Below are 23,072 nucleotides of genomic sequence, written 5' to 3' on the forward strand. Positions count from 1 at the left end.
TACATTCCCACCAACAGTGCAAGAGTATTCCCTTTTCTCCACACCCTCTCCAGCATTTATTGTTTCTAGATTTTTTGATGATGGCCATTCTGACCAGTGTGAGATGATGTCTCATTGTAGTTTTGATTTGCATTTCTCTAATGATTAATGATGTTGAGCATTTTTTCATGTGTTTGTTGGCAATCTGTATATCTTCTTTGGAGAAATGTCTATTTGAAACAAGGATAGTGATACCCATATGAGATACTGCACTTAAAGGGTCCAGCAGTACCTGGTACAGAGAAAATCCTCAAAAAATGTTAGCTGCTCTTTTCATCACCATCATCATTGTTATTATATTGTTATCTTACAAAAGGCAGGACAATCTTTTATAGCCTTTTTCCTCTCCTTATTGCCTAGCACGTAGTAGGGGCCTAGCAAATGTTTGTGGAGTGAATGAGCGAATCCACGCAGGAAACTTTAGTAACAGTCGATTTCATATTGCTCTGACTACTAGCAGTTAACATTTGTTGAACATGTGTTCCAGGAACTGTATTACGTCCCATTACCTTGTTTAATAGTCAAGTTCAATGACCTTGTCTAGCCTTCCAGTTTGATTCCTGAAGCGTTGGTGTCATTGATTCACAGTCCAGAAGCTGACAGTGACATCTGCTGCAGATTTCTGTATTATTTTCATAATGAGGTTGACAAGAGCATTATTTCTGTGACGTAGGCTCTGCTAAAAATCTGGTGTCATGCTGACATCAGGCCCTGTGTTCTCATCTCCCCAAGGATCAGCTGGCTTCCTTGATGCAATTTCCTCATCCCTTAGTGGATTGCTTGACATTGCACTCCTGAGAGCGGGGCTCAATGAGAGTTTATTGCTGCAGCCCTTCAGCTGCACGCGCCCCCGTTTACCAGGACAACATCACACGGCATCAGGTTCCTGCTTCTACCTCTGTGGCCGCTTTCAGAGCAATGCAGCAGCCCCAGGGAAGGTCTTTCTGTTCCCAATCCTCTCACTGTATTTGGCTTTTGGGTTAGAGAATCCTTTAGGAATCACCTAACCTAGTGCTTTTAATACTGTTCTGTGGGGGTTTTGGGGTTCAAAGGGCCCCTTCCCCCCACCAGGAGCTGCTATTTTGGGGAGAAGAACTACCCAAACAGGTAGAGTTTGGGGCCTCCTACCTCTGATTCAACCAGAGTGAGCTCTGTGACATCTTTGGAATATTGAGGAACAAGTCTCCTTTCATCATGCAGTAGAACCTTTAGTAGCAAGTCAGCCCAGTCATCAGACAGAGGCATTGAGCAAGATATTTATGCATTTAGCTGTTCATTCACCTCATTCCCAGACTCTCTATGAGGGTGTTGGGGACCCAGCAGTGAACAGAAGAAGCTCCTGCTATCAAGTAGCTTATATTCTAGTGGGAGGAGACAGACAATAAAATATGTGCCATGGAGAGCCTCTCTGAGGAGAGGAATTGTGAGCAGAGACCTGAAGGAAGTGAAGACTGATAAATGGTGAAAGAATGTTCTGAGCAGAGGGGTGGCTGTGCGAAGTTGCTGAGGTGGGAGACCAGAGTGGCTGGCGAGGAGGGAATGATGGAGCCAGTGGAGGGAGCAGGGAGGGGTGGGGTCTGCTCTAGGACCCTAGGGAGTGTGGAAAGGACTTTAGATTTTCATTCTAAGGGAGACAGGAAGACATTGGAGGAGTGAGAGCAGTGGGGTGACATCGCCTGACGGATAGGACCATTCCGGTGACTGGGGAGTGAATAGATTTTCGGGAGGAGACCAGTTAGGAGGCTTTTCCAAGAGCCCAGGTGTGCGGTGACGATAGCTTGGCCTGGGGCGGTGGAGAGAAAAGGTGAGAGGCACTGGATTTGGGATGCATTTGGGAAGGTAGAGCTTAAAAGTTCTGCTAATAGTTCCATGTCTGGTGGGAGAGAACGAGGAATCACGAATGACTCCAAGGTTTGGGCCTGAGCACCTGGGTGAAAGGTGCCATTTACTGAAGAGGAGGGGGCACCAACAGACATTGGTCACAGTTTGCCTATTCAGCTGCTCTCATGGTGGAAGAGGAGTGATGTTAGAAGGTCTGAGACCAGAAGTGGGTCTTAACTGAGGTTTTTTTCCCATAATCGTGATTTTCCTGAGGGCACACAAGCTGGATCTAGAAGCTGGGTCAACTGATCCCCAGCGCTGAGGCCTCCTGGTGGCTGTTAGTGGCGACACACTGTCACTTCTGTTGGCCCCACTTCAGGTCCAGCGGCTATGAACAGAGGCAGCAGGCCGCCTGCGGTGCATTCTGATGCTTGGATGGCTGGTGCTGTGAAGAGCTCCGGTGTGCAGATTAGCAAGTGGGCTTTTCTTTTCTCCCAGTGGCATACTTGAAGGAGAATCAGGCAAACCACAGTACATTCAGGAGGCTAGGGCACTGAACACCGCACCCTGACCGGGGACAGCCCAGAGAACCGGGATGTTGGCCTGGAGACGAGTCAGTGGGGCTTGAGTGTTTCCTCTGAGAGTGTGCTTCCTGCTACTGCGCTTGCTGGTTCCAATTATACGTAGTTTATGGTTTTCATTTTTTTAAAGTATTATTCATGAATTACGGCATAATCCTAATGCCCTCGTTGGTTTGACCGCTTCCCCCTGGTTGCAAAGCGTGTGAGCCTGAAGTGAGGTCCGCATACCTGTCACCACAGCTGTGCCAGCATCTAACTGATGTGTGTCCGCAGTCCGAGAGTTGGCACAGCCTTGGGGCTCTAAAATTTTAAACTGGGTTTTTTTGAGGTCTCGACCTAGAAGGAGATGAGCATGTTCCCATATGGGCCTGAGATAAGGTGGGGGCCTCGCCGGAGCCGGAGGGGAGTCGAGGGAGAAGAGAGTGGGTTGGGAGAAGAGAGTGGGTTGCGGCCGGAGGCTGACATGGCCACGGAGCCCGCCCTCGGGCCGGCCGCAGGCAGAGGGCCGTCCTGTGGAAGCTTCGCTATCAGCTGGGAACATGGACAAGTAACACCACCTCAGGTGTCTTTAACAATAAAAAGCAGGGTTTGGGGACGAAAGACGTGGGTCCTGATCTCAGGACTCGGGCCCACGGGGCCTCTCTCCCTCTTCCTCAGTGAGTTGGCGTTTATTCTCGTGGCCACAAATCATCCGCCCTCGTTCCTGGCGTCCAACCTTCATTCGAAGCAGCAAGAAATGGAATAGGAGGTAAAAGGGCAGAGCCAGCTGGGTCTGTCTCTTTTTACCAGGAAAGCAAAAGCTTTCTCGGAACCCCATCCTCCCCCAACCCCAGCAGCGCCCCCTTGGCCAAAACCATGTCCCACGACTCCCCACGCACGAGAGAGAGGCTGGAAGGTGAGTGTTTCGCTTTGCAGCCTTTCCTGTAAAGGCAGATGAGGGAGACAAGGGTAGGGCAGCGCTGCCCAGTGGAACTCGAACTCGAGCCAGGTATGTAATTTTAAATGATCCAGTAGCACACTTTTTAAAAGGTGTTAAAAAAAACCCAGCTGAAATGAATGTTTAAAATATGTTTTATTTAATTCACTATATCCCCAAATCATTTTAGCATGTAATCAATATACAAATTATTAATGAGAGAATTTGGACTTTTTTTTTTTTTTGTATGAAGTCTTCCAAACCTGGTGTATTTAGCACATCTGATTTTGGACCAGCCACCCTTCAGGGCTCAGTAGCGCACGTGACCAGGTACCACAGGTGTGGATAGCATGCTGAGTGAGCAGACCAACAGTGCTTGCCATAACTGTTTTGTTCCTACTAGTCTTTTCTATGATTGTTTTCCTTTTAATTCTCTCAGTTGAATTTGGAAAAGGCCACCTTGTCTTGGCCTGCTGAAGAGAAAAAAGAAAAGAGGATTTTGGTTTGTGTTAGAACGAAAGTAATACAAAAGGAGGGAGGTGCAAGTCAGACTTTGAGAACCATAGGGACGGGGTCGTTGATGGTGTGAGGAAAGGGACAACAAGAGGTGGGCTGACAGCCGTGATGATAAAGGTAAAGTTCTTGTCAAAATCAAAACTTAACTTGAGTATTTTGTGATTATGAAGTAAACATTTTGTAAACTGTTAAAGAATTTCAATCTAAAATGGAGCCAGAGGATATAAAATGTAAAATCTCACACATGTGCCCTCAGGAAAACAAAACCTAAGGACCGAGAGACTGATTTCCTGTAAATGCCTGATTACAGAAAATTGATAATATTGGCATTTTCTTAAATGATAGGCACTTGGTCAGGGGTTGCCTCATATCAACCATGGGAAGTTTTGCTTATGGTTTCCAGAGGCATGAATCACGACCCAGGTCGGGTTGGTCTCAAAAACCAAGCTGAACTGAGCTTTGTATGGTTGTACTGGTTTTGTCTGCTCAGGGAATCTTCAAGCTGGTCCCTGTTTTGTAACTGACTCTAAGTGAACTCTCCTTTCTTTGCTTTCCTGCCCCCAACCCTCAGCACCTGTAGCTTGCTATAGTCTGTGTCCTGAATTGCATTTCCTCTGCTATTCCTGCAAGAGCTCATCTTTTTGACAACTTTGAGCTTGGCTCTTTATTTAGGCCGACAAGACTATGAGGAGAACAAAAGTGCCAAAAATAAAAGGTACTATAGTGCTAGAGATAATTCCTATTATGGTATATTTTATATGCTTATATATGGATGTATACTTACATTTATATTATCTTCTCAAGACTTTGTACTAATTGGGACTGCTGATGATTGAAAGAGAGTGCTCATTTCATGAGTAAGAACTTTTGTGGTCTCAACTCTTTTTTCCTAATACTGAGCATGAATTATAAGAGCTTCTAAAAAGAGTGAGTCCCTTTCTCTTGCCCCATAGTTGGACATCACTGAGCTAGATTATTTGGTGGAGGAAATACTGTGGAAAGAAGTACTGCCTGGGGCCAGAGCTGGTATAAATGACCTGTACGACTTCTTCCAACCTTAATGATCTATGTATGATGCTTATCTCCTTCTGACCAGTTGTCCATATGAAGTTTCTGTGCTGATTCTGAAATGTGGTCCATACTGCTTGTCTGTGCTCTCAGGAGGCAGGGATATGGTGATTTCCTCAAGGGCTTTTCTCAAAGTATGAATCCTTTTGAGGTAGAAGCAGTTCTTCCAGAGGATAGAAATTGTATCCTAAAATCAGCATTGTGTTAGTCAGCTCTTAAATATCTTTGCTAATCTTCTGTCTAGTAGTTCTGTTAGTTGCTGAGAAGGGGTGTTAAAGTCCTCAACCGTAACTGTGGATTTTTCTGTTTCTTTCAGCTCTCTCAGTTTTTGCTTCTTGTATCTTGATGCCCTGTTGTTTGGTGCATAGACATTTAGGGTTGTTATGTCTTGGTGGATTGATTCTTTTATCAGTATGTAATGTCTCTCTTTTTCTCTAGTGATGTTCTTTGCTCAAAAGTCTGTCTTATCAGATATTAATATAGCTACTTCCGCTTTTTTTATTTTTAATGTTTTCATGGTGTATCTTTTTTTTTTTTTTTTTTTTTGTGGTATGCGGGCCTCCCTCTGTTGTGGCCTCTCCCGTTGCGGGGCACAGGCTCCGGACGCGCAGGCTCAGCGGCCATGGCTCACGGGCCCAGCCGCTCCGCGGCATGTGGGATCCTCCCAGACCGGGGCGCGAACCCGGTTCCCCTGCATCGGCAGGCGGACGCGCAACCACTGCGCCACCAGGGAAGCCCCGGTGTATCTTTTTACATTCTACCTATGGTTAAACTACCTATGTTTTGAATTTGAAGTGAGATTCTTGTAAGCAGCATATATTTTTATCATTAAAAAAAAAAATCCGTTCTGCTGATTTCTGTCTTTTGATGGATGTGTTTAGACCATTTATGTGTAAGATAATTATCGATATGTTAGAGCTTTGGTCTACCATTTTATTATTCATTTTCTATTTGATTCCTCTGATTATCATTTCTCTGTTTCTCTTTTTTTGACTTCCTGTGAGTTTCTTGAACATTTTTTAGAATTTCATCTTGATTTATTTATTGTGTTTTTGAGTGTATCTCTTGGTATAGTTTTCTTAGTGCTTGCTGTCAGTGTTACATTATGCATATGTGACTTTATCACTTCAAGTAAAGTGTGGAAACCTTACTTTCATTTAGGTCCCTTTACTTTCCCTGTTTTTAAATACCATGTACATGGGTATCAGATAGTGTCTTATATTTGTTTCAATCATCAAATATCCTTATAAACGTCATGAAGAGAATATGGTATTGTATGTAACCATATATCTGTTTTATCCATTCTTCCTTCTTTCCTGATGCTCCAAGATTCTTTCTTTTATCATTTCATTTCTACTTGAAGAGCATCCTATAGCAGTCTTTAAGGGTAGGTCTGCCAGTGTCAAATTCTTTTATCTTTTCTTTGACCAAGGATGACTTTATTTCCCCTTTATTCATGAAGGATAATTTTGCTGGACATAGAATTCACTGTTGACAGCTTCTCTTTTAGCACCTGAAAAAATGTGGTGCAATTTTCAGCTGGCGTCCGTGGATTCCGATGAGAAATTTGTCATTCAAATTGGTGTTCCCCTATAGGTACTGTGTTGTTCCTCCCTGGCTGCATTCAAAATTTTGTGTTTGTTTGTCTTTAGTTCTTAAAAGTTTAATTATCATGTGTCTTAGCTTAGATTTCTTTAAATTTATCCTCTGGATTCACTTAGCTTCTTGAAGCTGTAGGTTGTGTCTATAAAATTTGGAAAATTTTTGTTTTCAGCTATTATTTTTTTGGGTACTCTTTTAACTCCTCTCTTTCTGGGACTCCAGTGATTAATGTTGGCTTTTTTGTTATTATCCAACCAGAGCCTGGGGCTCTGTTCATTTTTTTTTTTCTGTCTGTTTTTTCTCTGTTCAACTGCTTAAATTCTTTTGGTCTGTCCTCAAGTTCACTGATTCTATCCTGTCATCTCCTGTCTAATATTGAGACCAGCCAGCAAGATTTTTATTTTTGTTATTGTATTTTTGAGTTGGTTTTTGCATTTTCATTGGTTCTTTCTTACGATTTCTTTTTTTGCTGAGAATTTCTATTTTTTCATTTGTTTCAAGAGGATTTGTAATTAGTTGTTGAAGCATTTTTATGACAACTGCTTTAAAATCCTCGTCAGGTAATTCCAACATTAATTTATCTTGATTGGTATCAGTTGACTTCTCATGCAAGTTGTGATTTTCTTGGTCCTTGGTGTAATGGATTTTTAAAAAAATTGTTTCCTGGACATATTGTCTGTTATGTTAGGATACTTGAGTAGCATACTTGAGGTCCTATTTAAATTTTTTTATTTTAGCAGGCATTTACTGTGCTTAGGTTTAGCACACAGGTCCTGGTCTACTTTGCTGGGCTGTGGTTTCAATGGCAGTTTAATTTTCAGAGCCTTTGCAGTGTTATTTGGGTCTGCTTGGGTTATCTGATGCTGTTCCCATAGGCCTCTGCTGGTGCTGCCTATGGGGGAGGAAGAGGTTTCCCCAGACTCGGGCCACTGGGTGTCTCTCAGTTGGGGAGGGGACAAGGCCCATGGGGACAAAGAGGCTTCTTAGGCCAGGCACTTGCTATGGCAGAATCCCTCATGTCAGTATCACCTGTCTCCCCCCATATTTGGGTGGGGGAATGGAGTTTCAAGCCCATGGGGACAAAGATGCTTCCTGGGCCAGGCTGCCTGTGGTGTTAGAGTCCCTCCTGCCAGTACCACCCACCACCACAGTATCCCCTTGATGGGCTTGGAAGAAGTCTGAGGCCCAGTGGAGAAGTGGAGCACTTCCCCCAGCTGCACTTTTTGTTCAGCAGGGCTCCCAATCTGTTCCACTTGCTAGTACTGCTGGGCTCCACTAGTGCTGATGGAGGGATTCTTGCTAGATCTGAGGAAGGAGTGAGCTTACCTGGGCTGCCTTCTGTGGCTCAGTTGGGGGTTAGAAATGCTGGGCCTAGGGCGCCTTCCATTTGGTGGGGGGACATAAAACAAGAACTCTTCAGTTACTTGTACGAGCACCCTGGCCTCCTCCCCACTTTCCTTCTTCCCTTGCTCCTTGTGCAGTAATTGCTTGTTGAGTGACCCTCACAGGTGACCTGGTATTGTACCCGGCACTTTACCTGGCTCTGAAGTGCTCTGAAATTGTACCCTTGTATGATGACTTTGAGAGGAAAGCCCCACTAGCCTTTTCAGAACACATGGCTAATGGCTGTGTCATGTTCAATTACAAGCCTGTGTTTGATGGCTGGACAGGTCCCTTTTAGCAGGTGCCAAGAAGGCGGTGCGGGGGTGGGGGGAAGGAATGGAAAGTTCTTCCTCATTGTTCCATAGGTTCACAAAGGTTCTGGGCTGCCCTCTAAGTAGAATTTCTTTTTCCTCCCTAATGTGACTATTTCATAAGAACCAGGAGGTTTAACATACTTTGAGTTCTTATGGACACAATTATATCAGACATCTTGCAAATTTCCTGCCATCATTTTTGGCATATTTTTTATCTCCAATAAAAGGTCTAGTTGTCCATTATTAACACAGAGCTTCCTTCCTTGAAAATATTTATTCTCAATATTTATTTAATTCGTATTTTGGTTTTGATTTTGTTAAAGGGCTGTGACAAAATAGGTGTCCTTCACCCAGCGTGGCCTTATCTGTTGGTGTGAATCCTACCTTCCTTCTCGCCCAGCTTGCTGATTACTCCACCTGTGAAGCCTTCCTCACTCTCCTGCCCTGTGTCCTTGCCTTCCTCACCATGACATCTGAACCGGGCAGTTATATACTGTTTTGCCCTCTCTCCTGCAAGGGCATTTTACTCTCGCTTAGTGTTTTGTTTAAACCCATTTAGAATAAAATCCAAAATCTTTTCATGTTCTAAAGGGCCTACAGGATGCCGCTACCCTGTAACCCCCTCCCCCCCAACCCCCCACCCCCGCTCCTCCCTCCTCCTTTCTTTCGTCTGCCTCAGCCATGCTGCCCTTCCTGATCCTCGCGATTTCAGACACACACACTGTTGAATCCCAGCTTCTAGAACCATGCCTCGTGCAAGAGGCACTTAGTGAGGATCTATTGAGTGCATTAATTAATGGATTTAAATAAAGTTTACTATCTTGCCATCAGAAATGTAGTGTGTTTATTTTAGAACTTTAGGAAATACAAAATAGTGGGAAAACCCTTACATAATTTCACATTTGAGAGGAAAAACATAATTTACACTCTTTTTAAAGAATATTTCTTCCCAGTCCTTTTACTGTTTATAGTATTTTGGTTGGTTTGTTTTATATGGTTATATTCATAATATATTTTATGTAGAATTTGATCTTTTTATGTGTATATGCCTTGCTTTTTCTGTTATATTTATTTATACTGCTTCTTATTTCAAAAATGATTTGAGGCCCTATGAGGTATGTAAGTACAGTATTTTGTTCTATTACCCTCAGCATGCAAGCCTGTGCTTTACCCCTGCTATGTGCTTGTGGAAACTTGCTCTGCAGTGGAGAGCAGATGCACACTGTATCTGACTCCAGGAAGCAGCCAGGACCTCCCAGCTGTGCCGTCCGCATAGTGCCTTTGAAAATGAGTTTGTGTCTGGTCCTTTGTATCCATCTGAATTTGTCTCTCCTTTCTGGAGAAGGAGTGGCCTCCCTCTAGACTAGATTAGACTCATTCTCTCCTGCAGATGTGTATCACCAAAGGTGCTGTTTGCATGTGAGGCATGCTAAGCCCCAGCCCAGCAACTGGAATTATCTGCACCTCTTTCCCTCCCAAGCCCTAGAGGCATACACTCCAGACCCAGACAGAACTGCCATCACCCTCCACCCTACCAAGCGCCAGCATTCCGTGGCTGGGAGGTTGCAAACAGGATGACATGTGTAGGTTTCTCAGAAGCCAGGGCCCTAAAATAGCACTTATAGTTACTGGTATAAGTGTTTACACCACACTCCCTCTGCCACAGGATCATTACACAGGTTGTTCTCTGCACACACACACACACACACACACACACACACACACACACACACACACACATATCCCTACCTGCCCCAACCTACTCCCCCATCAGATCTCAGCTCTGATGTGATTTCCTCAGGGAAGCCTTCCCTGCACCCTGGGTTCATCATGTGACCTATTAAATGGCCTCCTAACAAAACACTGTATATCCATCTTTCTTGCACTCATAGTTTATAGTTAGGCATGCTTTTGTATGTCTTTGTCCCCCCACTAGACTGAAAGCTCAATGAGGGTAGGGACCATATTTACTCTTGTTCACTGTCTCCAGTGCTTAAGCACGGCAATGCTCAATAAAGATTTTCCAATGAACGAATGAGTGAATGAGTCATGAACGTTTGCGTTAAGGCAGTGAAGAGTACTGCTTAATAGAGTGAGCTTTGGAGCCAGATATCTAAGTCAAACCAGCTATGTGACCACATTTCGGTGCCACCGTTTCCCTGTCTGTAAAATGGAACTGATAATACCACTTCTCTGGTGGGGTGCAGTGCGGGTCAGATGAGGGCCTCAGTGTAAAGACTTCAAGCAAAGCCAGACTCACAGTGAGTCCTCAATATCTATTACCTATTATCATGACTACTGTTTTCTACTCTTTTGGCCAATACAAGCATTGCTGTAATGAATATTCTTTTACATATGTCTTGATGTACTTTTTATGAGCACTGCAATAGTTGAGATTCCTAGAAGTTGAATTGTTGTATCAGAAGGTTAATTTATTTGGAATTAATTTTGGTGAACAGATTAAGGGAGAGATCGATTTTGCACTTTTCCAAATGGAGACTTGTGAGAGGCCAAGGCCCCCGTTAGTTTCTGGGTCAGCGGAAATTAGACATTCAGACATGGAGTCAGTGAGGGCAAGCGATTACTTAACTTGGGTGAAGGGTACCCTGATGGAAAGTTTTCACAGTTCCTCACGACCCACCTTCTCTCTCTGAGGCTTACATAGGGTGGCAGAGGTTAGGATTAGGGGAATCTTTTGTATCTCCTCTGCTCGAGTTTTTATTCCCAATATAGTGGGAAGTCATGTTATTAATACAATAGCTCCCAACCCTACCCTACACAGCAGTGTAACTACTCTGTACCTGCCAATCTAGACTCCAGGTCTAGATGTCCTGATGTCTGGGTTCTTGTTCTCACATTAGCTGTGTCACAGACCTAGGACTTTTCAGTTTGACACGAGGGCTTTCCCTGCAGTGGAGAAGCTTTCCGGCCTCAAGCCGCCCAAGCAGCAGGCCAGCCGTGGCCTCTCACACTGGCCAGCTGTCCCAACATCATTTACAAATTTCTTATAACTATAAGCGTCTATTTCTGAACTCTCTTCTGTTCCTCTAATTCTATAGATGTTGCTTTATTCCACCCTCATTGTTCCTATTTTTAAAAAACTCTTGGCTATAGTCTCATCCAAGAAAACCTGAGAATCAAGTTGTCCAAATTGTGCCCCACCCCCTGCAAAAGTACTTGTTTACACGCACTACACACATGCCCACTAATGCATACACGTACACATTCTCACACACGCTTGCTTCCACTACAAATTTCACTGGAATTTTATTGAACCTATGGAATAATTTGAAGGGGATTGATTTCTTTTCAATACCAAGCCTTCCCGTCCTGGTACATGGAATATTGTTCCTTTTATTCATATCTTTTTTGTTCTTCAGTAGAATTTTATAGTTCCTGTATATTGATATCACACATTTTGTGTTCCTCATTGCCATTGTCAGTAGGGCCTTATTTATTATATTTATATTATATTATAAACTGAATATATTTATTTTTATATCTTATATAATTACTATAGGTTATGACTGGATATAGGAACAACATCTTTTACTTTTGCTACTCATGGTAAGAGGTGAGCTGAGACTCTGAGGCAGATGGCAAAGCTGATTTGGCTGCCATGTAACAGGCAGAGCACTAAATCAGACATGGCAAACAACTCCCAGGCAGGGCCTAGAGTAACCTGGGAGTTGTTCAATGGCGTGGAATACACAATGGCCAATAACATCTTTACTTGGTTTGGTTTCCATGTAGAATTGCATATAGGTTTAGCTTTTACCTCATAATTACTATCCTGAGCAATCTGGATATAATTTAAAGTAGCCAAGGGAAGGTGACATTAAAGTATCTTTTTAGATGATCCACTTTTATCTGGTTTTGAAGGTTTGGTTTTCTCAGAGTGCCTTCCTTACAGCACATAGCTCCCGTTTTGCACTGATGATTAGGTTTGCCTAGGGGATTATAGTTACTCAAACTACGTTTTGACCTTCAGTCTTTAGTCTTTGTTATCAAGATAAGATTGTGTCCTGCTTGTTTATTTATTTATCTATCTATAGTATAACCATTTTATTGGGATGTAATTGACATACCATACAGTATACCCAGTTAAAGTGTACAGTTCAGTGTTTGTTCAGCATTTCACCAAGTTGAGCAACCATCACCACAATCAATTTTAGGACATTTTCATCACGCTATAGGGAAATCCTGTACTATGAGCAGTCACTCCCATTTCCCTCCAACCTTCCTCAGCCCTAGGCAACTACTAATCTACCTTCTGACGCTATAGATTTGCCTATTCTGCACATTTCATATAAAAGGAATCATGCAATATGTGATCTTTGATGACTGGCTTCTTTCACGTAGCGTATCGTTTTAAAGGTTTATCCATGTTTTAGCATCCACCAGTATTTCATTCCTTTTTATTGCCAAATAACATCCCACTAATGGACATACCACATCTTATTTATCCATTCATGAGTTCATGGACATCTGGGTTATTTCTGGTTTTTGGCTATTCTGAATAATGGTGCTATGACTATTCATACAATTTTTGTGTGGACATATGTTTTCATTTCTCTTGGATATATACCTAGGAGTGAAATTGCTGGATCATATATATGATAAATCTATGTTTAACCTTTTAAGAAACTGTTTTCCACAGCAACTCCACCATTTTATGTTCCCACCAGCAGTGTCTGAGGGTTCCAAATTCTCCACCCTTGCCAACACTTGTTATTATCTGTCTTTTAGATTTTAATCCTACAATGGTAGGTGTGATGGTATCTCATTATGGTTTTGATTGGCATTTCCCTGATGTCTAAACCTATACTGTGTCTTGAATCTGATATTTAAATGCCCTCTTCTGCCTCTCCTTGGAGCTACTCTGGCTGGATAAATGATGGGATTTCATACTTACTCCCCCCACCACCGCGGATCCCAGAAACCCACACAACTGGACAATGTGCTGTATGGCCATTGTTATTCCAGCAGAAAGGGTGGGACTTTATTAGACCCTCAGGAGGAAAGAAGCATCTAGAATGCATGTGGCTCATGAAAGAAGAAGAAAAGTAGTTATTTAGCTATCTCAATCAACCATAAAATGTTTGTTACAGGTAATACAAATCTCAGAGCTAAATCAGGAAAGAAACTTTTTTCTAGTAGCTCTTATTAATTATTAACTCTTAGTGTCTCAACTGAAGAAAAATTTAATGTGTCCTCTCTGCTGTGAAAATGCTGCCTGTAGTCTGGAAAGTGCTCTATAAACACCTGCTAATTGACTAAGAGAGTCGTGAGGAGGAAGCACCAAGTGTGGATTTGAGATAAAGATTGCTGAACGGACGGCTTCCCTGGTGGCGCAGTGGTTGAGAGTCCGCCTGCCGATGCAGGGGACACGGGTTCGTGTCCCGGTCCGGGAGGATCCCACATGCCGCGGAGCGAGCTGGGCCCGTGAGCCATGGCCGCTGAGCCTGCGCGTCCGGAGCCTGTGCTCCGCAACGGGAGAGGCCACAATAGTGAGAGGCCCGCGTAGCGCAAAAAAAAAAAAAAAAAAAAAAAAAAAAAGATATTGCTGAACCGGGGGTCAGAGGGCCCACGGGACTCAGATGTCAGAGAATAATCCGTAAGGGAAAAGAAGAGAGAAGACAAATAGGGACTTAATAAAAGATGAGGGAGAAATGGAAAAAAAGTCAATACTTTTGTCTGCATGGGGGCCTCTAAAACCTGAGTTTAAGGAGACTTGGAGAAAGTCTTCGCTGTGGCAACAGCCACCTTTTATTCCAGGTTTGCTATGCAGAGGGCGCACAGCTAAACCTGTCACATGGATTATTGTATTTGCTCCTATTTTACAGGTGAGAAAAACGAGGCCCAGCGAGATTATGGAACCTGTCCAAAGTCCACTGGTGGCATTTGAAGCCAAGCCCTTTTGGATCTTAACTCAGAACTCTGGTTGTTTCTGCAAGGTAATGGACCACAAAAGGAATAGTCTAGTTTGGGGGGAAATAGAATTTGGGTGAAACTAAGAAGAAAATAGAGATTCCTTAGTAAACTGCCAAAAGGAAAACCCAGATTAGGCAAGGCTAGCCCCAGGTGACTATATCAAAGAATGAAGACTTAAGGATTCTCTAAAAAAAAAAAAGACTACATCTTACAAAGACTCAGATGGTCTTCACTGTTGTATAGGAAAATCAGGTACCTACCTCCACATACAGGTATGGAATTGTGTGAGCAGCACTCTGTACCCTTTGCAACCCCATAAACTCTCCCATCTGTAGTTGAATAGGTTGTTACTTTCAATACTGTTGATGTTCTGTTTTCCTGGGAGGAGTGAGGAGTATGTCTGGAAAGAATGAAAAGAAAAAGTCTATACTGCCAATGTTAGAGCTCTAGAAAGAAAAGCAGTCCCCTGGATGATGGGGAATTGACAGTGAAGGGCTTGCCAGGCCTCATATTTTTTACCCCAGCTCATATCTTATAAGGTGTGGCAGCAACAAAAACTATGACTTGTAGCACAAAAAGGCCATCAACCCTCCCCCACCCAGCTCTCCACCCCCAGCTCCCCACCCCCATTTCTCAGAGAACCCTGGCTTAGTATTTGGGGACCTTGGCAGTTTGCAGAGCAGAGCCAGTGTGAGGAACCAGTGTTTGGTCTGACAGCTCCTCCCTCAGACACACCTTTATGACTGAGACCCCTGGAGCCAGGGCCTGGCTGGTGCAGATTCCTGAACTTGGGGACAATAAAGATCAGAGGTCCGGGGTGCATCACCCTTCACTCATCACATGTTAATTGGGGCTACTTTGGATTCTGGCAGGGTATGGAAGATTCGCCCTGCACCTCCTTTTACAAGCTTTGTGACCATCAGCCTTTGTTTCCTCTTTTGGGAATTGTCTCAGGAGAATCCCAGACCATTCCAGTATGGAGCAATCAGAGTCACAGGCTGCTGGGATGAATAGGCACCCAGAAAGCACGTGGTTGGCCCACGTATGTTGCTAAGGCTCCTGGAGACAAGCAGCTGGGCGTGGGCATCACCTGGCTGGTGCTCCGGATGCAGTCATGGGACAGGTGGGGCTGGAGGAGCACACCTGACCTGCACCCCACATTTTTCTGAGAAGCTCTAGGCTTATTTTAAATAAACATCTGATGTTCTATCTTCCTTTGGAACTGAGGCAGAGAGAGATGGGAGGATGGCCAGGAGCATAGGGAGGCCACGCAGGTTTAGATGCTGAGTATACTTCCCAGCCCACATCCACCTGAGGGGAGACATGTCAGGGGTCCCTGCGACCACCCCTAGGTTTGGTAATTTGCTAGGAGGACTCACGCGACTCAGCGTATAGTTGTACTTGTGGCTGAGGTTTATTTCAGGGAAAGGATACAAAGCAGAATCAGCAAAGAGAAAAGCTGCATGGGGTGAAGCCCAGAGGAAACAAGGCCTAAGCTCTCAAGAGTCCTCTCCCACTGGAGTCACGCAGGATGTGCTCAATTCCTCAGCAACACACAGTAACAACACATGTCAAATACTGTCAACAGGGGAAACTCATTAGAGAACTAGTCCCCAAGGTTGTTACCAGGGGCTGGTCACATAGACACCCTCTGCCTAACATTTACCAGAATTCCAGACTTCCAGGAGGAAAATGGTATTCAGCATAAACCATATTGTTTCCACAAACAGTCTAGGCATCTAGCTATGTGAATCTTGGGCAAGTTGCTTAACGTCTCTGGGCTTCACTGACCTCATTTGTAGAATACAGGTACTAAAGGTACCTGATAAGATTGTTGTGATGTTTAAGTGGGTTAATATATGTAAAGTGCTTAGAATAGTACTTGGCAATGTGGCGAGCACTATATAAAGGTATTGTTATTAATGTTATTATTATTTTTATTATTCAAGGTCCAGTTTCCGTGATTCTCCCAGGTCTTTCTTCCTAGGTACTTGCACATTATTCTGTACTTACTATCTCTTCCCTTTAGGCAGTGCTCTTATGGAGAAAGGGGACTCTACCTTATTTCTCTTTATATCCCCTGTATTTAACACCAAATAGATAGTCTGCTGATGTTGAGTAGATGTTCACTGAAGGATGAGACAATAATTGTAGTAATAATTCTGAATTCTTATATCTGTCCTCATTTCCTTGTCCTGTCCATTTGTTTATGCAGCAACCAATGATTTTTTTGGCCTAGGGGGGCTTTTCACATGCTCAGTAGGATTTGTAAGTGAAAACTGCACTGTAGAAACCATTCACATTAAACCATCGTTTCTCCAACCATGGTCATGTTCATAGGTATTCTCCAAAAACAGGTTGCATGGATAAATAAGTTTGAGAAATTCTAGGTTACACAAGATTTATTTATTTATTTATTTTTATGTTTTTTTGACAGCGCCACATGGCTTGCAGGATCTTAGTTCCCCTACCAGGGATCAAACCCCAGGCCCCCTGCAGTGGGAGTGCAGATTCCTAACTGCTGGACCACCAGGGAAGTCCCTAGGTTACACAAGATTAACCAAATATCTTTCCTATAGGACTTCTCAGGCCTTTACTAGGGTAATTAATGCCCAGGGAGTTGGGTAGAATGCCAGGTAAAGTTAGCACATTTCTTAACTTTTTTTGACCAGAGGACCTTTTTCTCAGAACGTTATCAACGTCTAGTGGGACTGGTTCTATGGAGTATAGTTGGTGAAAAACTGCACTAAGCCTCATTCTCTCCTAGAGCCGACTGGCCTGGGGCTTGGGTGTGCAGATTGGTGTCATTTAATTGCCATCTGTTGTCCCAGGCCCGTAGAGAGTCTGTACCTCTCCTAAAACCTTTATCAGAGAATTACTGTGCAGCTCATTTATCCACTCAGTAAAGATTTATTGAGTTTCTGCTATGTGCACTGACTGTGGAGAAAACAGGATTCTTGCCAATCAAGAAACTGAGGACTCAGAACAGGGCCTGGTGAGTTGGATGTGGAGAGACTAGGGCCCTCTGCTGGCTGCCCTGGGAGCTTGAAGGGTGAAGCTTTTGATTTTCCATCCAGACCTCTCAGTGTATAGGTGAGTATATGGGGAGATTGAAGTCAAGGAAATGATAATTTTTAAAATTTAAAAATTTTCAAAAATTAAAAAAAATTTTTAGTCCAAACATCTATTTGGAGGCAGACTGGAAGCAGTACTTTTCCACTGTATCACACTGCCTCTGTGCCCAAGTGTCTGAATCAGAGAAACACATACACATAGACAAGTCCAACCCGGGAAGAATTTATTCTGTGTTGCTGCCTGGTGGTCTTGAGCCTGTTCAGGACCATCATAGGTTGGATATCTTTCCCACTTCCATTTTCCCGTCAGTGACCCCAGATCAGGTTTATTTTTGCATATGTCTGTCTTCTCATTGCTTCCCTCTTTGAGCATCCTTGGTGAGGATGCTTGTGGCCTGACACGGACTGCAGTCAGAGAAGGGCACACTTTAGGAGCCAGAGGGCTCTGGCTGTGCTTTGCCAGCCAGGCAAGCGCTGGTGGGAAGAAAGTGATGAGAGTAACGCCTTCAGATGGGAGGGAGTTTGTGGTACTGCGGTTCCTGAAGTTCCATGTACACACTAAGCAAACAGGAATGTAACACATGTGCTGCAGATTAGAAGGAAACAGGCCACCCACTCTTGCTTCAGCCTGCTCACCGAAGCACCTGGTGTTTGATGCCAAGGAACTAACATCAGCTCCCCAAGAAAAGTGCTGCTCCCTTCTCAGCAATCCCTCTCTGCTGTCTGAACAAAGTCCACAGGCTTCCAGGTTCTGTCCCCGGCACCAGACTGCATCTCTCAACTTCTCCTCTGATCTCCCTCTGTACTCGTTCCTGCTTCCTGAGAATGTACCCCATACGTTCCCCATCCTGGAGTGCTTGCTTTTACACCTTCCTTGCCATCCACCTCTGCTTGTTTGAAATCCCATCACTTTTCCAAGGCCTGTGAAGCAGCCACGTTGGATTCAGCTGCATATAAGAGAAGTTCTGCTGCAGGGGACGAACCAATAGGGATCAAGGTATCTCATGTAACAGGAAGCCCAGGGGCAGGCAGTCTAGGGCTGGTGTGGCAGCTTCATCCTGAATTCCTTCCAGAACCAGGCTCTTTCCATCTTCCCTACTGTCCCTGCCTTAGTGACAGCTGCTGTACTCTAAGCATAACCCAAGTTCCTGGAAGAACGAGGCAGAAGTGGTAGAAGCTGTCCTAGAAGGAACCTGCTTTTGTCTCATTGGCCAGAAAGGAGTCTCCTCGCCACCCCAGCTGCACAGGAGTCAGGGATGGTCTCTGGCTTTCTAGCCTCTAAGGGCCAGCTAGAAGGGAGCTGAATGGGTGGTGAATGATTTAACCTGTTTGAATTATTGCCTCTTCCCCAAAGCCTTTATCAAAGCATCTTAAACTTCCTTCATTCTTATCTAACAAGGGTAAACCTTTTTAGAGCTCTTATATATTGCTGTGGGTTATGTACTTGTCTTGCTTTTTCTTCTTCTTCTTCTTTTTTTAATAGATCTTTACTGGAGTATAATTACTTCACAATACTGTGTTAGTTTCTGTTGCACAACAAAGCAAATCAGCCATATGCATACACATGTCGCCATATCCCCTCCCTCTTGAGCCTCCCTCCCATCCTCCCTGTCCCACCCCTGTAGGTCATTGCAAAGCACTGAGACCATCTCCCTGTGCTATTGCCTTTTCCTCTTGATCATAAGCCTCTTAAGGATGACGAATGCATCCTTGTCCCCCTCACAGCTTCTTTTGGATCAATTTGTGATTTCTGCCCCTTTCTCATATGTCCTTCCTCCTCTCTCCCTTTCCTAATATGCATGTATTAGACATTCCATAAGTATGTGTTGATTTCAACTGAGTGGAGTTAAAAGGGAGAAGGGTGGTGTGGTTATTGGAAGGGTGGTGGATGTGGGTTGGATTAGGAAGCCTGAATTGGAATCCTAGTTTTACTGTGTGACTTTGTCTGCGTTTCCTCATCTGCAAAATTAGGGGATTGAATTAGATGGTCTCAAAGTTTTCTTCCAGCTGTAAGAACTCAAGGACTCTTCTGACTGGGATTGATTAGCTGCCCTGGGACACCGCAAGGAGGTAAACCCCATCCAGGCCCAGAGAGAGTCAATGAAAGAGGGAGCAGAGACATCCAGGACCTCTCACTCACTGCACAGTGCAAGGGCCAGGCTGAGCCCAGAGGGACAGGAAGGTGAGAGCAGAAGGTAAAGAGAGACTGAGCCAGAATGGCATGGATTAAAAGCGGGGGATAAGACGCTAGTTCTGTTGGCAGCAGGCAAGAGAAATCTGGGGAGGTCATGTTTCAGGAAGTGAGAACCCTCTGATCCCCAAATCTTGAAGCCCTTCTGAACCTCACCTTCTGATGACAAGAGGAGGGCTCTCACGAAGACCTCCTTTAGGTTTGGGGCAGGTAGAGGCCCATGTCTGGTATCATACATCAATTGGAACCGGTGCGTCTGTCATTTTATCAATTTATCCTCACGTGGGTTAGGGAAGCAAGACTTATGGGTTGAAGACCCAGGTCTGCCCTTGAGTTTTTCTGAACAAGTTAATTGCCCTCTCTGGGCTTTAGATTCCTATCTATAAAAGATAGGCCTGGCATATATCACTAATTTTTAGATCTTTACCACTGGAACAAAAACAGATTAAAAGCTTGAAAAGATGCCTCAAGCAGCAAGACATATTCTTGGCAAGAGATACTTAATGATTTGTAGTATCTGGAGCATCTCTGAAGACTCCTGTGCTGCAGGGAATACCAGTAGGTGATTTTGGAGCTCCCTCCCTGATCGCTGACCTTGGCCTTTTCTGATTATGGTTACAGCTTTTTTTTTCCCTCATATTTTCTGTCTACTGCAGTTTTTGCATTTTTAAAGAGATACCTAAGGTACCATCATGACGTGATTTCAAGTCGGCATGTCTCAACTCTGTACATTGCTTGTTTCCAGTCATTCCTCAATTTCTTCATTGGAGTTTTTAATTGCCCTTCCCCACCCTAATAGTTTCCTTTGTCCTTGCCCAGACACTCATTCATGAGATGCTAAGACAAAGTCAGCCATTCCACATTGAGTGAGTCACAGGTAGTCAGTGAAGCTGATGCTGAAAAGAAGCCTCACACCTGGATGAGATGCTTGATTCTACTTGGTGCCTCTCAGGGGTGGAAGCTGCTGACTTTAACATTCTATTTGTGTGGTCTCTTAGGGGCAGACCTTTTGTGGTTGGTTTCACAAGTGACCTGCTAGACCAGTTTCACTAGGTTCTGCAAGCCAAAAATGTGATCTTCTTCCTCCTGTTTCAACTTATTAACAGCAAAAAAAAAATAACAATGATACTCAACCAGCATTGATAGAGAGCCTGTTAGGTGCCAGGCCTAATCTCATTTCATCTTCGGGACAGCCCTTCAGCTGACAACAGATCAATGAATTGTTGATTCATCACCTACTGCATGCCAGGTTATTCTTGGATCTGGGTGGGACACAGAAATGACTAAAATAAGGATTACATGAGATTTTTATTTTGTTTTATTTTCATTATTTTCTCACAATGAATTTTTCATGAGAAAAGATTATCCTCTCCCCCCATCCCAAAAAAAGACAAGAGAAAGAAGTCAGAGCAGGCCCCATGAAGGAAATCAAAGTCTAGTAGAAGAGACAGAAGTGCACAATGAACCAGCACATGTGGTAGATCATGGTGAGTTTTATCAAAGAGGTACAAACAGCTGGGACAATTAATTGTGACTCTAGAAGCAGGAGGCCTTTACATGCTCTGTGAATTAGGAACAGTAATCATCCCTGTCCAGTCTGCCTCACAGAGTGGTTGCAAAAGCTCAACAAAATGGACACAAAGTCTCAAATCCTGTACATCTGTACATCCTAAAAGGATTATTACCCCGTCTGCTCATGTTTCCAGTTGAGTTGAGGGTGTTGGTCGTTCTGTTCCCTCTGGCAGTTGTGCTGTGCTGGGGTCATCTGAGGACTGTCCTCTGGACAATCCTGTGAGCCCTTGAGCTCACATTGTGGGTGGCAGCCCCAGGGGCCACAAGTTCAGTCCTGCTGCTGTATTGATTCTTGCCTCGTTTCCTGTCTTTGTCCCTTTTCCCATCTTCTTGTATTGAGCTCTCTTCATCCTTCCTACAAATCGCTTAATCCTTCTTGTCCTTTTTCCATAGTGTGTAGGTATCCCCAAGACCACTCCCAGGTTCCATGATCTGTTAGGCTGTGACTCACAGCTGTGATTTATTACAGTGAAAGGACACAAGGTGAGATCAGTGAAGGGAAGAGGTACACGGGGCAGAGTCCAGAGGGCACCAGGCTCAGGCTTTCTGGAGTGTTAATAGACTCCCAGTAGATGTACTTAATTCCTCCAGCAACAAATTGTGACAACACATGTGATATGTCATCTATCAGGGGCGCTCACTTGAGCCTAGGGGCCCGGGGTGTTATTGGGGGTCAGCCACATAGGTAGCCTCTGCCTGGCAGGCACCCAAACTCCAGGCTTCCAGAAGGAAAGCAGATATTCAGCATGAATCACATGGTTTGTACAAACAGCTCAGCACAGCGAGCCATTCATCATCTCAGGACTGGAGAGAGCCCTCCTGAAACCCATGTTGCCCAGTGCTAGCCAAGGGCCGGTCTTTCTGAAACGCAGTCTCAGGCCTGCTATACTCGCTCTTTTCTGCACTGTCCACCCCCTCCATTCTTGGCCAAGGCATCTTTGCAGCAAAATTATCCTTATTAGGAGCGCATGCAGCAGGATGAGACCAGCCTGCAGCACTGACCTCAGTCATGCCCTTTAGAAGTTCGGGACTCTGCCAGTTAAACAAAGCCCAGTAACCATAAAGGGCTGTTTTAGCCATCCAGGTGGCTTTCTTGTCAAGTTTTTACTGGTCCGAGGCATCAGGTGAGGTTCAGCACAGCTCTGGACGGAAAGTGAAAGCTGACCTGAAGGCTTCCAAGGACTGAGGTGGTGCTAGAAAGTGAAACACACAAGAAGAGTACCCCAGAGGGTGCACGTGGAACCCCTGGAAACCAAGAGCTGATGATCATTGGGGCACCGCATGCAGGACAGCCACTGGGCAGGCAGTACGGGTTCACAGGACCCTCAGTGTGGGTCCCCATCATGGGGCTCCCTCCAAAGGCCTCCAGTTCCATCCAGTTAGTTCAACTCAGTCCTCGGATTTGGAGGGAGTGCCCAAGAGTGGCAGTTACGAACGGTGGACTTGTCTGTGACAGAAGTTCATCCACCCGCAAGTGGACAGCATCTGCAGGCGTTCTCCACGTGAAGTGCAGGGAGCTGGGCTGCCCCTGCTGTCCCATGCTCAGAGCTGTCAGGTGTGATAAAGGCTCAGTGTGAGTTAAAAGCTTCCAGCTGCTTGGAAAGGTGCTCAGGGAGTTTTCCTTCAGGAAGAGGGTCAGCTTCCAGGGACAGTTTTGAAAAACAGGGCATTAGTGCTGCCCTGGTGCTGGGGTTTGGTTTTTCTCTGTTGTTTCAAACTCAGTGTGTCCCATTTAACAATCATAACCTTACATGTTAAAATCATCCCTTACTGTCATCCAGACCCTTCACCAGAAGGGTTGTATGCAAGAGGATCAAAAGCATTCTTAGAGAAAAACATTTTTATACAACTGAACCAGAAAGATAAACCTGTTCAAGAATTGGTTGGGATGAAATTCAGAATCTTCAACACCTTTCAGAATGGGCTTACATAACTTCCCATCCTTTTCATCCTGATCTTTTATCCTGTGAGCATTGATTTCTGGAGCAGGCCTGCGCGTTTGATTATCAAACTGCCTCCTAAGGTGTGGGCCCAGGAGAGAGGGTAGGGGAAGGGATCTGG

General features: G+C 44.4%; 1 long non-coding RNA gene across 4 annotated transcripts in view; it reads left to right on the top strand.

Annotated features, from left to right (window-relative positions):
- LOC102985548 (uncharacterized) overlaps positions 1 to 23,072 on the top strand; it is a 28,431-nt gene that overhangs the window by 2,441 nt on the left and 2,918 nt on the right. For 2 of the 4 annotated variants that reach the window (XR_008619373.1, XR_008619372.1), the window contains exons 3-5: positions 14,087 to 14,197; positions 16,124 to 17,267; positions 19,245 to 19,430. This is a non-coding gene — a long non-coding RNA (uncharacterized lncRNA). The remainder of the gene's footprint in view (positions 1 to 14,086; positions 14,198 to 16,123; positions 17,268 to 19,244; positions 19,431 to 23,072) is intronic. The other 2 variants (XR_448337.4, XR_008619374.1) reach the window with 2 other exon arrangements.

This window comes from Physeter macrocephalus, chromosome 14 (genome assembly GCF_002837175.3).
Source record: "Physeter macrocephalus isolate SW-GA chromosome 14, ASM283717v5, whole genome shotgun sequence".
NCBI lineage: Eukaryota > Metazoa > Chordata > Mammalia > Artiodactyla > Physeteridae > Physeter > Physeter macrocephalus.